The 18,156-nt window shown below is 39.5% G+C and overlaps 1 pseudogene; it reads left to right on the top strand.

Annotated features, from left to right (window-relative positions):
* Nucleotides 1-12,218: 12,218 nt before the first annotated feature.
* On the top strand, nucleotides 12,219-15,053 carry LOC137258704 (uncharacterized; annotated as a pseudogene).
* The last annotated feature ends 3,103 nt before the right edge of the window (nucleotides 15,054-18,156 follow it).

Below are 18,156 nucleotides of genomic sequence, written 5' to 3'. Positions count from 1 at the left end.
ATCTATACCAGCCGGGGGAACACGAGGGCGATAGCCGTAAGCGAGCCACCGATCCTATATGGTCGGTCAAAACTTACAACATAGATAAAGTGGATATGAAAGCCGACGAACCTAACTTGTACTACTTGAGGGATGGGCCGGGTAGGGGATTTGTAAGAGAAGAATTATTGATCGTACCGTACGGCACAGTATTACCGCCTGCCAAGTCACGGTAAACGTGATGGCGTAGCTTTGTAGTAGGGGCAATAATAGCAAGAGCTAAGGGTCCCACCAAAGCCTCATTTAGTAAATGAGGCTTTTTAGAGGGGTTTTTGAAAAGTGTTTTCGGACTATCATTCCCTATACTACTGTGTGTGTGTGTGTGTGTGTGTGTGTGTGTGTGTGTGTGTGTGTTACGACATTTGTTGCTGTGGTCAACACGTCAGCCCAATCTACCAGTCGTACAATATTCTTAAATTTACCTTCACAATCTCCCTCGAGGTTGATATATATATATACACATTGTTTTGGAAACATATTCACCAGATAAACTCAAATGGAAAAACACGCCCGGAATTCCTGCATTCAAACAGTCACATTAACCGTTGATCCACCAGGATTACGAGATGTATCGAACTAGATCCATATACATCACTCTGCCGGAACAAACTATTTCGGACGTATCCGTCAGCGTCATAAGGATCATGTTGAACTTCCCGTGCTAAACATTCACTGGATAGATAAGTCAAGTTGAATCGTAATACTTTTTAATAATATTTTATAATATTTTTTTCTTTCTCACCTTTTTCCGCATTTTTGTTTTGTTTTGGTTTTTTTTGTTTGGTTATTGTTATTATATTTTTTGCTTTTTGAGGATTTCTTTACTGAATAGTATTTAATGACTAAAGGAAAAGGAAGACTTCACGGATGGGTGGGAATGTCTTTTTGTTTTTTTATCAAAATACCATTGCATTTTCTCCAATATATAAGAGATAACGTGGCCTTGAGAGCTGTCCTCCTTGCGCTTATGACCATTATGGATTCATTCAGTGTGATCAAAGTTAGGGAATGTTCGGTTTGGTCAGTTGCAACCACAGATTCGTTCCAATTCATGACTTCGTGAAGGACATGTCAGTATTCTGGACACACCACCAACTGACGTGGACTGTGACTTACATGACAGTGCGTTAATCCAGGCCACAATCCAACAGCATATCTGCGTCACAGACAGATGATGGCCTCTTGAGTTCATCCCATCCTGTCAATTATGGAGGAGGCAAAGGCTCAGCTATTTCTGCCGCATTGGCCTCCTGATCAAACGTTCACTGAAAGGTTTCCAAGGATGCAGCGGAATATTTTTGAAGAAGCCAGAACATACATAACACAATGAACTCTTTCATTGAACTGAAATGATGCTAAAACCACCCACCTATCCCTTATATGCTTTATGTCTGTTCATTACTTAAACTAATGTAGTTTCGCACACAAGCTGTGTAATTAAAGATTTTCTTGTTTGTAATTCATCTAATTGCAATTCATCTAATTATTCGTAGTTCTTAGCGAGTCATGTAGCAGCCATGTGTGTTACGAAAACCATTAATGTGGTTGTGCGTCAAAAATGCTTCAAATCTAGGGACGCACGCTGTTATTCGTTGATTACCAAGTTGAGACTTGGAACAGTGGACTTTGGTAGTGACAAAATTAGGTTAGTGTACGTTATCTGAACACTGATTGTTCAGTACATGTTGTACCATAATCAGAACATTATCATTAAATGAGTCTTCGTTTACTGTTCATTACAACAACGAAAATGACCCCGTTTGCTAAAAAAATATAGTATGATAAATGGCTTTGTATGAGAGGAAAAGAACGGCTGCCGAATCATGCTCCGTTGGATTTCAGTGGCGGTGGAATGCACTCTAGCTCGTTGCTAAAGTAATACTATGTTTATGAATAAAATCCTCATGTGTGTTCATCATCATAAGATGTCTCCAGGCAAAGAAACTCTGTTGAAAACTTCAAGAGTTAGATTCCAGGTATTCAGTATAATCAACAAAATTTGATTTAGTGACAGACTGTATCACAAATAAAGTCTGAAGCATAGATGTATTTAACATTAAATCTGCATTTAATACCAGACACTGAGTAAATTAGGAATCATGTGTACACCGATGTCATCAATGGGAAACTGAATGTTTCTTCTGAGTAGTAAACACAATCAAAGCAAACGTTTCCAAGAAAACCATATTTTTCGTGAAGATGACTTTGTGCGAGGCTACGTTCTGAAACTTCATTGTTGTTGCAGTGAGGTGAATGTCATCATAATCATAAGCACACTGGGTGTGTAATTTTTTGGATATGAAAATAAACTCGGTATTATTTAGAATACAGCTGTAACTGAGTCATGGAAGAGAAGTCCGGAAGAGAATACACACATGGAATTGCTTGTTTTTTCGGTTTCACAAAGAATATTTTTTCACGGTCTGGTTCGACTTCATGCAAAAGACAGACAGACAGACAGACATTTTATTCGGTAATATACGAGCTTATGGCCCAATTTACAGTTGATATATAATGTGTTTACAATGTCAAGTAAACACATATTTAAATAATTATCTAGCAATAAATATATGTTGTAACAAAGCTGCAACTGAATGCATAACAAGAGGATTTTGAGATGTTAGTAAATTTACCATTAACATGTTGTTTTTATTGACATGCTTAATATGTGGAAAATATCTCTCCATCTCAGATCTTTATATTTATCGCAAACTGATAATACCCAATTTACAGTTTGCACATTTAATTAGATCAATATCTTCTTCTTTATACTTTCTGGAAAAATTGACATTGAAATTATGTAGGGATGGTCTAAATTTACACATGGTTTTTATCAAATCCTTATTTTCTAATAATGTTATATATTTTTCTGGCTCTATAACTGATTTTATCGAGTTAAAATGACATAAAAAGGATGAAGATGAAATCCTATTGTGCTAGTTTTGATAACACATATCTTGTAATATTTGTTTTAATGAGCATAGAATAGCTCTTCATCACCAAAGTCTTGCACAACATGCAATAAGTAAAAGTAGTAATACTGTAGGTCGGTGATGTGTTTCTTGTGTATTCAGGAGCTGTTTGATAGTTTGGAATAGTCTGATAACTAATAATTGATACATAATTCGTTATTCACAACGTCAAGTTACTTCATTTTTGCCAACAATCTTCAAAGTTCCATGTGAGGTATACTTGTAAGACTGGGGGGAAAGGTGCATCTCTCAGCGTAGATACCAGGCTGTCACGATTCTTCGTCAAGCTCTTTGATAAACAGGACGTGGCGGCAAGATATCGACAAAAGACGATAGGCTGAAGGTATTTACTTCCAGACTGGAAAGAAAGCCATTCATCTACATCGAATCCCACGGACAGGCGTGAGTCTTGTCTTCCTATACATTGTGAGTATATCGTGCGATGGTTGCCAGTTTGTATCTATAGTCTGGTATCTTCATGTGTATAGATCAAAGCAGAGATGACTAGCGTGCTAGATCTGAAGGGAACTCAAATAAACCATACCATGCCTACCTCCTAACATCAAAGCTGTGGGTGTGGGTGTAAATAACATCGTATGAAATCCATGATGACACAGTACAAAACAAGGTTTAAATGACTGCCCAGTTGTCCACAGACAGTCATATTTCATCTCTTCTCTTTATGATAAATATATTTCACGATTAAACATACGAACACAGGTTCGGTTATCTTCAAACTGGCAAAATAATCGGAGCGTACGATCTCCCTTATATACAGGTGGTTTGGTAATACGTCAAACAAAAATATGCCGAATTAATACTGAAACCTGTTGTTAGATTTACGACGTGTCGTGGATGTTAACTGATGACAAGGGGTCAACCTGTGATATTATCAGAGGTCACGTGAGTTCTAACAACAACTTACCATAGTGAGTGTAGAAAGTAAGGTAACGAACATGTAGAATACATGCGGCCATCCTTGTCTGGAGACAGCTTCAATGTCTCATCAGCATCAGTTTGAAAGTCCATGTTTCATATTTCTTTCGTCTTCGCTGGTTATATTGGCACGTACAGAAAGGGTTATTTCCCCAAATTCTACCTGGAACCGAAATGTCGAGTCATTGTAGATAACATAAGCCTAGTGTCGCATCCATGGTACCACATGACGAATAACAGGAAATAGAATATATATGTTGATTAATGATCTTAATCGGATTGTGTTCACACTGAACTTGTCATACTAGCGGAAGACATGTAAAACTAAGTTAAAATGTTAATGATAGATATGTTGAGGACAGGACCGCTTTGGATATGACAAGTATCAATGGTCAAAGTGATGGCGTACATCGAAAAGTATCAGTGGTCAAAGTGATCATAGTGATGGGGGACATAGACCAGTATCAGTGGTCATAGTGATGGCGGACTTCGACCAGTATCAGTGGTCATAGTGATGGCGGACATCGACCAGTATCAGTGGTCATAGTGATGGCGGACATCGACCAGTATCAGTGGCCAAAGTGATGCCAAACTTCGACCAGTATCAGTGGCCAAAGTGATGGCTGACATCGACCACGAAATTCGGAAATGATGACTCGCATTAAATGTGTCAACCAGCCTGACCATTCAATGCCGCCAATTCTTCCTCATTTTTTTTACGTGGGCGTGAATTTCTTAGTTTTGATTATTACAATAAACAAAATGACAATTTAAATGGTGATGCATGTCATGTTCTTACATTGTTTGTTTAGTAGTGCATTCTACATTTGTGAGCTTGCTGGCTTTATTGTTTCTAGTCAGCTTCGAATGGAAACGTATTTATTAAACCAGAAATTTGTTTGTACAGAGTTAAACTGCTTTTTCAGTGACTGAGTTCACAAACAATGTGTATTTAATGAGCAAAACGTGTTTCACTATTAATTGAGGGAAAAACAAATTTAGAGTTGTCGGTTTATTTATTTACATATATAATAATATATAATAATAATTTCTTCTTGTATCAGGAGTTGGCAGCGGTAAGCAATCTGGCGCTCTCAGATAGGTATTCCTCTCTCGGAAAGACTGACCTCGCCCTTGTCTTGTTCACGTGTATGTATACAAAGTAGGTATAGAAAGCATTCTGTGAAGTAAAATATTTCATTATCAGCCCCACTGATACGACAAACAAAATATGTAAATACCATATAGGCATGACTTCCAACAGGCTAATGACTTCTTTGTTGTATTTGGGGATCTTAGCATGAATTAAATGATGACCTTCCTCAGTTGTCTTGACAAACAAACAACTGACCTCGATGTGTCTGTGACGGCCTCGATGTGCGTCACAATTTGGCGTCATGAATTCATTCCATGCTTTCACTCGCAAAGGAGGAAAATGTTCAATTATCTGTATCTGCTGAATGGGCCTCCTGATCAAGAGTCGACTGACAGCTGTCCAAAGATACGACGTAATTGCATTGGAGGAAGCAAGACGTTACACTCTGACCATTTCCACGTGAAGGAGATGAAGTTTAACCCACTTTCCTCTCCCTCGTATGCTCCGTGTCTGTACATTAGTCACGTCAAGACAATTGTACTTGGGACTACACTTATACAATGCACGCACATGTGTGTCATATCCATAAACACTTCCGACATTAATCTGATAGTTCTTATTATTGGGTTCCTGACAGCTGTCAACTGTGTACTGAAACTATTAAAAGTAAGTCATCAATGTCTTTTGCACGTACGTGAAACATGCTACGTAACGGGAATGCATGACGAGAACAGTGAACAGGTCTGTATAGCTTTCATTTCCTAACATTGTGTTCAAGGCATAATATTATGTCTAAACGAATCAGTAAGTTTGTCCATAACGCCCACGTTTCATATCTACTACTATGAAAACCCACTAATACATGCTGTAGTGAAGTCATGACAAAACACCTCTAGTTAACTAAATATGCAAGCAAATCGTGTGCTCTGTTACTTTTGTTCATTACAAAGCAGCTAAGAAGAAACAAGTCCCTTTTTCTTGTATACCCAAGACGAGCAGGAACGGAGACTCACTGTTGCCTATATGTCTGGTCGGATGCCGATGAGACGGCGTAATGTTGTTTATAGCCTTTTGGACTGAGATTCCGGCACTGCGTGATCCACGCTGTCAGGATCTAAAAGCAATGTTTCAAGTTGACTGACACTATAACTACTTTACACAAACAGAGAAGAAACATACTGCTGTGTTGGAATTCAATTAATGCCCCAATTGTATTATCATGGACACAAGACACTGACAAGTCAAAATAGCCTGTGGGGATCTGCTGCTCTTGCGACCAGCTGGAGAGCTCTGTTAATTCTGCTAGCGCTTATACCTTTATCATAATTGCAACATAACTTCAGCCTTTTAAGGACTGTCATTGCCGTTTCTATCTTGTGAGGGAGGGAACTAAAATTTGTACTTGTTTGTTTGCTTATTTGACTATTCTTGTGCACACATACATGCATTCATTCATGCATGCATGAACACATGCATGCATACGTGCATGCATGCGTGCATATCTACACACACATACATACATACATACATACATACATACATACATACATACATACATACATACATACATACATACATACAAAACACACTTAGCGGTAGATACACGAACACATATCTACACAAAATAACTAAAACAAAATTATCGGAGCTTCTCATGTTTGAACAGAGCCTTCACTGACAACTCTAAAAAAGTCTCCCAGTTACCCTTGGGACAGGAAAGAGGGCTAAGAACTTGAATAAAACCACTGAAACTCTAGCGCATGCCGTCAACACCCTTTACGTACACACACAGTGGTCAAACAATCCACAGATGTAAATACTTTCCGAGTCCTTCATTATTTAACCGCATTTGGTTCCTGCATCAAGACTCGTTTGAGTTGAAAATCCGGATAACTAGATACTTTAGTGGGGCCTCGAAAGACTCATCAACGTCACGTCATCACTTAACTAGACATAGCCATGTAGCATAAACACATCGCCGGTGGCATAGTGTTCAGCCGATAAGCTTGCATTACCATAAGCCATAAGAATGTGTATGGAACCCACGAACGTGGATCAATTAGGGCGTATTTTTTTGTTGACACAATTGGTACAAATATAGTTATTTGTTATTTGTTTTGGAGACGTTGCGATTTTATCAGTAGGTAGGTAATACTTGTAAAACCAACGAGCATGACGGTGCAATCCGATTGAGAAACCCACTGTTGGGAGATTGGTATGTATAACACCAACGCCGGAGAACAACCTCCTTCTATTACCTGCCACAACAAATTGCGTTCGGCTGAAAATGTGTTGAACGTACATGAAGTAACCACTGAAAATCTGTTTTGACAAATAAGGCGTTCATTAAAACGGATAGGAATGCAATACGTGAACTGTATCACCCCAGGCTCCCACAAACAACCCATTGTCGCATTTCAGTCAAAGTAAGCAGTGTCCTGGTTAAATATTTGGTTACTCAGTATCAATGTGCCAGAGGGGTATTCCATAACATGTCCATTGAATGTAACGTTCAATCAAAATTAATCACAGTAAAGTCCTTACCCCCTTTCTCCACATTTTGGGCAAAAAACATGTATATTGGGTTAAACGTAAAGTGTGACTTCTTGGCCATTGCATAGAACGATGTTTGGATGTAGGTTTCTTCAAGAGGCCATCTGTAAACTTGTATGATTCTACATGTGTGTTGTATGCTGCTAAGCTACACTGCTGATTGTTTTAATCGTAAGATTACACCGTAGCTTTGAACGACTTGATGACTCAGAAATTTTCGAACAGGTTTCTGTGTTATAATAGAGTACCAATTACCTCTCTCTAACGAAGAGTAGTCTTAACGAATAGTCCACAAAACTTTTCAAGAAAACGGGGCAATCAAGACGAGCATATATCGACATTGACGATCACAGACTAGTAACGCACCATAAGTGTAGTCTTAAAGCTAAACCCATGACACTAATTATCGTACAATGAAACTGAAGATCAACACTAAATGAGACAGCGTTTTGTATACTGGTTATTGAGTAAATTTTCTTATTGTTCAGTTCTATCTTATAAACTCACAATTACTCAATTGAGATTGAGAAAATTTTGACGGATTTTGGAACTTACGAAACTTCAAGGTGACTTAAAACAAGAATGAACGCAGAATTGTTTTCGTAAATTAAATCAGTAGGGGGCACACAACTACAGCACCAATTTGGGTGCCTGTACTAGCATCCTCAAAGACTTCCAGGAAGCAATCCAAGGGGAGTAATCATCATGTAACAGTTAGGATATGTTCACCTTTGTTCACCACCTTTTTGTATTAGCAACTCCACTATACCATCCCCAGACTTTGCAAACAGAAGGCGACGCATCTCTTTAAACATTTGCAGTATACTCAGTCCTTCATACGGCTCGTTAACAATGTCGGAAGCAAAATAACGTCGACCCTAAACCTGAAAAAGCAATTGTTTGTCCACATTGTTTCCTTACATGACATTCCAACTTCATAACACGGTGACCTCTCACAATTCTATTTTATTTTACGTTTCGCCATGTACAACTTTATCCTTTTTCACATGATAATACATCAACATAAATCGCGCACATTTTTGCCGTTGTCCGTGCCTATCGATACCACAATGTGGTGTTCACTACGCTTTCGCGGTGTAAATCCAGCTAGGGTCCATGCAGGTAGCAAAGGTAATGTAAGTTCCCATGATCCCTAGTATGGTAATCTACCTTCAGTAGTTGGCGTCTATAGCATATTTTTACATTGTGGTTTCCATTATAGTTAAACTGTTTTAGATTTGATTACTAATCTTAAGTGGATACCTGTGATATTTACTAGTGGTTTTACTGTTCTTCGTCAACAGGGTTCTAGTTTCTTATATTCATTGATTGTACAATGTTTATTTCTTAAAAATGTAATTACTAGTTTTACATGTATATCTGCGGTATTCTAGTTATTTTACGGTCCATCGTTGACAGAATTGTATAATCAATCTTTTATTATTGTTAATCTATATAATTATTGTTTTAGTCACAATATGTCTGAAATAGTGCCAAAGTGACTTTAAATTTAACTCATCCATTCACTACACTTTCGCAACATCAGAATGACGTTTTCGAAAGCTCTCTCTCTATTTAACTGGAATGGAAGACGACCGGGTTAAACATTCAACAAAGCGAGCACTGCGTATTAACGCCATAACGAGGATACAAAGCGATAAATAAACCCATAAAACTGGGAAACCTGTCTCCACAGAGCATAACGTCATGTTAAGCATTTGATCCTTCAAAAATCATTCACAGTAACATAGGAACGATTCGTATTAATTGAGCAGCCTCATGTATTTTTGTAAATCCTATGATACTTTAGTCGGTGACGTACATGTAACGGGAACAAGGAAATATACAGAAAACCAAACCTTCCACGGAACCTTTGAAATACAATGTATTAGTTAACAACAGACGGTGTTTTCTGATCTGGCGTTGTTTCTCTGTTCCCTGCACTTCTACTCCGAGACAGATTTACCTGATGACATAAATGAAAGTAACAGCGGTATATATTATTCAGGTATGTCAAAGCATTCGGCGAGCGTATGGTCGTGCTAAGAACAAAATATGGGCATAAAAGGGATGGTGAGACATTTTTGCATTTCTGAGAAAAGCATTTGACCAGAAATATATCCAAACCAGATGGATTAATTAATCTGTGCCATCAACACTGGTTTTCTTAATGTTATATTAATGTTTTCATAGTTAGCAGATTATTTTGTCGCTTCCTCCAGTTAGATCGAAAGGGAGCAAAGCGCTACCTGTGGCGATGAATTCACCTTTAGACTGAGGTTTAAGGAAATACAACAGACGGGCTGTTTTACTGTATTATTTACTATAAATTGTTTATAGCGTACAATATATTGCTGCACGACACCGACACAAGGCACTGACACAAATTTGCAGATATATATTCTGTACCTACAAATTCTACAAATTCCTTTGCTCTACACGTAAGTCAGTCTTGGCTTCACATACAAAACTGGTTACATACGTAAAGATCGCTGCCAGTTTATTTCCCAACACAGGTATTGATTAAATCATACATGGCTGCCTTGTTAGATCTGTAGACAACTCAAAGAAACCATATCACTTCTACCTATTAACATCACGGCTCAACGTGATGGTACCATTGACCTTCGTTTGAATCCTAGCTGAAACAGTGTAGGACGTATAACTGACTCTATTGCCCCCACAATATTAGAGGTATAGACACATGAACATACTATGAATGCTGTCCAGGAATATAAGACACTCGTTGGTTAACACCAGGTCTATGATAAACTATGAATACTAGTCCAGGAATATAAGACACTCGTTGGTTAACATCAGGTCTATGATAAACTATGAATGCTCGTCCAGGAATATAAGACACTCGTTGGTTAACAACAGGCCTATGATAAACTATGAATACTAGTCCAGGAATATAAGACACTCGTTGGTTAACATCAGGTCTATAATAAACTATGAATGCTCGTCCAGGAATATAAGACACTCGTTGGTTAACAACAGGCCTATGATAAACTATGAATGCTCGTCCAGGAATATAAGACACTCGTTGGTTAACATCAGGTCTATGATAAACTATGAATGCTCGTACAGGAATATAAGAAACTCGTTGGTTAACACCAGGCCTATGATAAACTATGAATACTAGTCCAGGAATATAAGACACTCGTTGGTTAACATCAGGCCTATGATAAACTATGAATACTAATCCAGGAATATAAGACACTCGTTGGTAAACATCAGGTCTATGATAAACTATGAATGCTCGTCCAGGAATATAAGACACTCGTTGGTTAACAACAGGCCTATGATAAACTATGAATACTAGTCCAGGAATATAAGACACTCGTTGGTTAACATCAGGCCTATGATAAAGTATGAATACTACTCCAGGAATATAAGACACTCGTTGGTAAACATCAGGGCCTATGATAAACTATGAATACTAGCCCAGGAATATAAGACACTCGTTGGTAAACATCAGGTCTATGATAAACTATGAATACTAGTCCAGGAATATAAGACACACGTTGGTAAACATCAGGGCCTAGATTTGCGAAGCTCTCTTAGCGCCAACATAGTCGTAAGAGCCATTAACATTAACATTAAGTTACGAGTATCTTAGCGATAAGAAAGTTTCGAAAATCTAGGGACTGGTCCATGATAAACGTAATCCTGAAATGAAATGTATCATTGGTAAATGAAACATGCATTATTTGTTCATTACGTTCGGTAACACCAAAGGCTCCTTTCACGACGTAACATTTACTCCATTCTTTAACATTTGCACTAAGGTTACCTTAGTGCTTTGTGAAACGAGGCCCTGATATCACCGCTGATTTTCAGTGATTCATTCATAGACATGTCATGACATATATCCCACAAAGGTTAAATAATAGATTATATTCTGACGTTTAAATTGTTGTAGGTACATTTACTGGAAGGCGCTGTTGCCTGTTTAGAAACAATCATTCACAAAGGTAATGGGTGGAAAACTACGGTAAGCAACTTTGAAGAACATTCGGAAAACAAAGGCAGCCATGTATAGCAGAACAACGTAGTGCTTCTAATACCTCCTATTATCTCAAGGTTGCCTCTGTGATATCTGTAGAGTCATGGTAGGACATTTCCATTAAAACACTATGGTGACGCTTTGAAAAATCATCAAGAATTAATGAACACAGGATATAGCGTTAATGAGCTTTTACATCGAGTTACTTCCCTGGTGACAGGATGAGGACGTTTCATGTATGGAACACGGGGAAGAAAAAGAATTTCCGTCTTGATCCGTCGATGATTGGAAATTGGACGATTGTTTCACACAATTTATTTGGAATCAGTGTTTGATGTGAACTAATGTTATATTACAGTCTCGTACCAGTGACAGTCAACATCAGGCAGTATGTCCATCTCCGCAACAATCTTTGTATTGTGATGATGATAACTGTCAGAATAATGACATATGGTGCATTCGTTTTTTTTCAAATGAGTTTTCGATATAAAAAGGAAGGGAAGGGAGAAATAAAAGAATGAGGGTTGACTTCTTTGGATCTGTTTCAGAAATAGACATCTGATTTGAGAATATATTGATAATATTATGCAAAGTTATTCTTATTGCAAGAACAATGTTTTTGAAAGGCAATATCGGTACCTGGATTGAGACGTCACTTGGGAACGAGAGAGTATCCGGTTAGTGAGGACACTTTTTGAAACATGAACGTATTTAACAGACAAAAGGTCAAGGCCATCAAATTCAATAATCCTGGCTAATTCCCTTGCATCTGTAATAGGTTGCAACATCTGCGGTTCAGGACAACAATATCGTACGCGTACTTCAGCGTAAAATACCAGGGCCTTGAGCAAGCAATAGTTGCATGGATATGTGTGCTATATAAATATCCTATATACAATTGTTTGAATGCATGTCAAGAAATGTGTGTTGCACAACGTAGTTCAAACATATAGTAGACATATACTCGATTCCAAAAGAAACTATTAGGACCGTTCAGATTTACATTAAATGAGACAAAATCAAGACGATATTGTGTTATTTGCGATGCTTAGATAGACATTCTCGTCAGTTGTGTGTTGTCATAAAGCCGAAAGTACCGCTTTTGGAGACCACGGTCGATACTAAAATGCCATTCCCATGATTCGTAGGTGAGATTACGAAATGGTGTAATTTAACTACATATTTATGACAGAAACAAAGCGCTTCTCGTTATGAATAAGATCATTTCTATGTTCAGGATAAGGACTCACGTTGTTTTTTCTTTGCATGTCTTCATAGTCTTTCTTACCACTGCATCATAGTTTGACGTTATTCGCGTATCTTTTGGAACTGAGGCTATTCATGAAACAGGTTACGGAAATTGTGGCTATGTACCTTTCAGCTCTTGACGACCTGAGCTGCCCACTCTGTAATGGGGAGACGAGAGTGCCTGATCCCCAGCAACCCCTTGAGGAGTGGGCGCGACAGGTGAGGACGGCCACCTTTGTCAAGAATCTCGCTGACACTGTTACAGAACATGCAGGTACACAAGATTTATTTTCTGGAGCCGATGTTCTCTGCTGATAGGGTATTGCATATTCTATATACATTATTTGATAAGAGTTGTAGGTCGCTGACTTTCAACCTTTGGTGAAACCCTCGAGCAGGGCTACTGTGCTAACAAACCTACAACAATACCTGGGCCGAATCGGGATTCAAATCTACAATCACGGGCTTCTGTCATACCAAAGGGACGCCGCTCTGCATAACAAATGTTGCCACCAGCGCTTCGTAATTATTTGAGATAACTGAATAGCAATATATATTCGACTTATAACCATAATAGTCAACACAATTTAAGTAATAAAACCTCTCCATAATAATATAGATCAGCACGTTACAGATTCACACGTTACCTATGTCACAGCGACTGAACATATCGACTGCAGCATCTGTACGGATGGCACGGAGACAAAGGATGCGTCTGTGTGGTGTCCGGAGTGTGGAGAGTCGCTTTGTTCGGACTGTGAAAAGGTACAAAGAAAGCGTCATTCATCTCATACCGCGACAGGTGTCACACATGACGTTATGAAAACAGTACCAAGACGCAAGATGCGAAAGGCATGGCGATGCGATCATTGATCTCCTTTGTGAGGACTGCGATGAAGCAGTGTGCCCCCGATGTTGCATCCTGGATCACAAAAGATGCAAGAAGGTGCTGCCATTAGAAGAATCGGCTTTAAGAATAGAATCCCTGTTGCAGAACATGACTTGAAAACAAGAATCCCTAAACTGGAGGAAAACACCAGTTTTGGGAATGAAAAGACTGAGTAGCATGATAGGAATTATGAAGAGGATGAGGAAAGGATCAACGAGATCTGCGACGACCTTGTTGCTGAAATATGACATCAGCAGAGCCAGCTGACACACCGGCTGAAGCAGATAAAGGATGAGGCTGACCAGGCTCTGATGAAGGGAGTGAGACATAGCGACATGCTGCTGAAGGATGCCCAGCAGAGGATGATGTTTGCCAACAAAGCCTTATCATCATCAACAGTGATGGACCGTTATGAAGTGTACAAAATATTCTCAGCTGCTGGCACCAAGAACAAAACAGAAGATGAAGAGTTTGATACAGGAGGCATTGTGGATTCTAGATTTATTGATAACAAAACCTCATTTATGACGTCTTTGCGTGGAGTGGCTACATACCCCCGGGGGCAGAGAAGGATGCCAAGGGTGAAAAGGTGATGCAGTTTGATATCGGACGCACAGGAGTGCATGATATGACTGTGGTCTCGCTTGAGGGCACCAAAACTATTGTTGTAACACAGCATGGGGCATTCGTTTCATATATCACTTGGAAAATCGAACAATAATTTCCTAAAACTGGACAGTTTTCCTAAAACTTGGAACCACCAAAGACTGTCGCTGCAGTTCCAAAGAAGAAACAGTTAGTAGTTTTATCTGATGGTTCCTGACCACACAAAGACTCGATAATCAAAACCCAGCTTCGATATATTGGGTTGGCCTGTTTGGATGCAACTACCCTGGCTTGTAGCTGTGAGGATGTGGGAGCGATAGAAGTTATAGATCTGTCAGGAACGAGACTCCGATGTTTCGGTGTTGATATGTTTGTGAAACCGCTGTTCTTGCATGCAACGCTGGACAACTCCTCGTGTCTGACTGGAAATTTAACAAGGTTGTGTGAGCTTTGCCGGGACACAGGAGTTTGAGTACCAGACAGGAGACAACGTGACGATGGGTCGCCCTGTAGGTGTGTGTCAGAGCCTGGCAGAAGATATCTACATAGCGGACAAGAATAACCATAAGGTCATTCAGCTGAGTCCCACGGGGAGGTTTGTGGAAGACAGACTCACGTTTGCTGATGAGGTTCACAAGGACAATGTCGTATGTGACCGTAGATGACAGGTTCGTTCACGCACACAACGTTATGAATAAAAGTTAGTGACGTCATGTAATGCTGCCCTTTCAAATGATAAAATCAGCAAATACTGTGCGCGGAAATGTACATACATACATATTGGATTGAAATACATACCGAGGTGATACATTATGATTCTACATCACAAAAAACGGTATTATGTATCAAAATCAGCAACAGTTTGAACACAACTTTGCTACAACGGAGTCATGCATTGCACCTCACGTCTGGCAGTTGCCGATAACGCAGATATAAATGTACGCTAAACAGCCTAGAGAATGATGATTAGAAATTATTCAAGCTGTATTTGGATCATTCTCCTCGTTGTCTACCCCTAGTTATCACCTAACATCCTTGATAAGTCGTAAGACAACAATTTTGTTAACTTAAGTTATTAAACGTTGTTTGACCTGAACCCAGGAACTGAGAACACGTTAATAGTAGGACATGTTTGCTGACGTATGTTACAGGTATTTAAGCCAGGAGTGTGCCACGGGTGTGTTTGTTTCTTGTTTTACCTACAGTCCATCTGTATCTCTGCTGAATGTATAACGTCGAGTTAGGATGCTAAGCTAGAAGAAGCACGGTGTGTTGAGGTAGGTTATTACGGCGAGTTCGAGTTACATCTGTATCTCTGCTGAATGTATAACGTCGAGTTAGGATGCTAAGCTAGAAGAAGTACGGTGTGTTGAGGTAGGTTATTACGGCGAGTTCGAGTTACATGAGTTCATGATTTCATGGTGACAACAGTGTCAAAGACGTGTTAAAATACATTAACCTGCTCATCCTCGTTTGTCCATGAGAACGGTCCTAAATCGCTGAGCTTGAAGTGAAACTCCATTTGAATGGGATTTGAAGTTATGGGGACGAAAGTCGATTTGTGTTTGTTTATGACAGGTGGCCGTGCTCGCGTTTGTCGACGCAGAAACACATTTGCAAAACAGAGTGAGTTATCATTTATCGTCACATTGGCAATACAAAGGTTCCTAAGGACCTCACCAGTGATCCTGAAACTGGGGCGTGGAGTTTATCAGAATTGGATGTCGAATGTATTGTTGTTCGAGCTGGTATTTTTGGATGCGGAGGGGATGGAAATCCCCACACAGGAACGCTCCGTGCCTTAGTCGTAACGCCTGAACGTCTGCTCAAGGACGCAGATTCCGAAAACGAGCATTGTTTGTTTCTATGGAGCGCCACTAATAATGTACGAGCAGCTTGTTTCCTCCGAAGAAACATCAGCAGCCCTAAGATGTGTAGAGGATATTTCCAACATTGGCCATTTTCAAAATGAGACACTGAACATGAGTTTCAAAATGAGTCACGATTGCAGAAAGAGCTGGCATGCGGTTCATAAGTGATTACGAACAAACGGGCAATCACAACTCAAAATCTCTTTCAATGAAAGGGAAGCAAATCAAAGCTCTGATGGCAGTTGAAATTGGAGGAATGAATGCTCTTGACCGTAACTGGTTGCTGCTGATCTCAGTCTCCCAGTGGTGGACGCTGATGCCATGGGGATTCCCTAAGCTCAGCATGATGTGTGCATATATGTATGGCCAGCCTGCCTACCCAACTGCACTGTTGGACGACAAAAACCGACGGGCCGTGATGCTAGAAGCTCCGAACGCAACTCTGGTTTAGCATCACCTCCGTAATGTTGTGACCGAAATGGTATGTTCAGATGGATGTTCCTTTTCACCTCTCTTCAAGGTTGACGTTCTTACGAAATGTGTTCAACACACCATCAGTCGTGCATGGCAAGCTTTTCAGTATCGCGACACTGTCAAATTTCAACCATTCGGGCAAAGCAAAGTACCGGTTCCAGTTCCGCCAACAGAGTAAACAGCGGGAACTATCGAAAACCAAATGAATTTCATTTAGCTACATTCCTGTGACATAACAGGATGTTTGATTGCATATACGTATTGGTTCCATATCCATATAGAAACAGCGGTGGTGGGGTTGCCTACTTGCTTTTGGTTAAAGCTTTCACTCGTCACGCCGAAGATCCGGGTTCGGTTCCCCACATGGGTACAATGTATGAAGCCCATTTCTGGTGTTCCCCCGCCGTGGTATAGCTGGAATATTGCTAAAAGCAGCGTACATTTCACTCACTTACTCAATCACTCAAACCATTGAAAATTGTCGTTGAGATCACTTCATGAAGTGCCGACTCAATGATTGTTGGGTTGAGTTGAGTTGAGTTAAGAGTTTGGTTATCTGAGTGATCGAGTAAGTGATTGATTGATTCGAAATTGTCTAGGTGTACTTAGATAAATTTAGACTTAGTCAGATTTATGTAACAAATACAACTAATTACTTACATACTGATGTGTAAATGTAACAGCAACAAACGTAATTATTTTTTTCTACTAACCATTTATGTATTCATGTCAACCACGTATCCCATTCTAACCCTTTCCCAACTTTCTAACTTACACATTCATGTATCCGAGTGTAACTTACACATCCATGTATCCGAGTGTAACTTACACATCCATGTATCCGAGTGTAACTTACACATTCATGTATCCGAGTGTAACTTACACATTCATGTATCCGAGTGTAACTTACACATTCATGTATCCGAGTGTAACTTACACATTCATGTATCCGAGTGTAACTTACACATCCATGTATCCGAGTGTAACTTACACATTCATGTATCCGAGTGTAACTTACACATCCATGTATCCGAGTTTAACTTACACATCCATGTATCCGAGTTTAACTTACACATCCATGTATCCGAGTGTAACTTACACATCCATGTATCCGAGTGTAACTTACACATCCATGCATCCGAGTGTAACTTACACATCCATGTATCCGAGTGTAACTTACACATCCATGTATCCGAGTGTAACTTACACATCCATGTATCCGAGTTTAACTTACACATCCATGTATCCGAGTTTAACTTACACATCCATGTATCCGAGTGTAACTTACACATCCATGTATCCGAGTTTAACTTACACATCCATGTATCCGAGTGTAACTTACACATCCATGCATCCGAGTGTAACTTACACATCCATGTATCCGAGTGTAACTTACACATTCATGTATCCGAGTGTAACTTCCGCATTCATGTATCCGAGTTTAACTTACACATTCATGTATC

This window comes from Haliotis asinina, chromosome 12, assembly GCF_037392515.1.
Source record: "Haliotis asinina isolate JCU_RB_2024 chromosome 12, JCU_Hal_asi_v2, whole genome shotgun sequence".
Taxonomy (NCBI): Eukaryota; Metazoa; Mollusca; class Gastropoda; order Lepetellida; family Haliotidae; genus Haliotis; species Haliotis asinina.
Note: the sequence above shows the minus strand (reverse complement) of the source record. Positions and strands in the feature narration are given on the sequence as shown.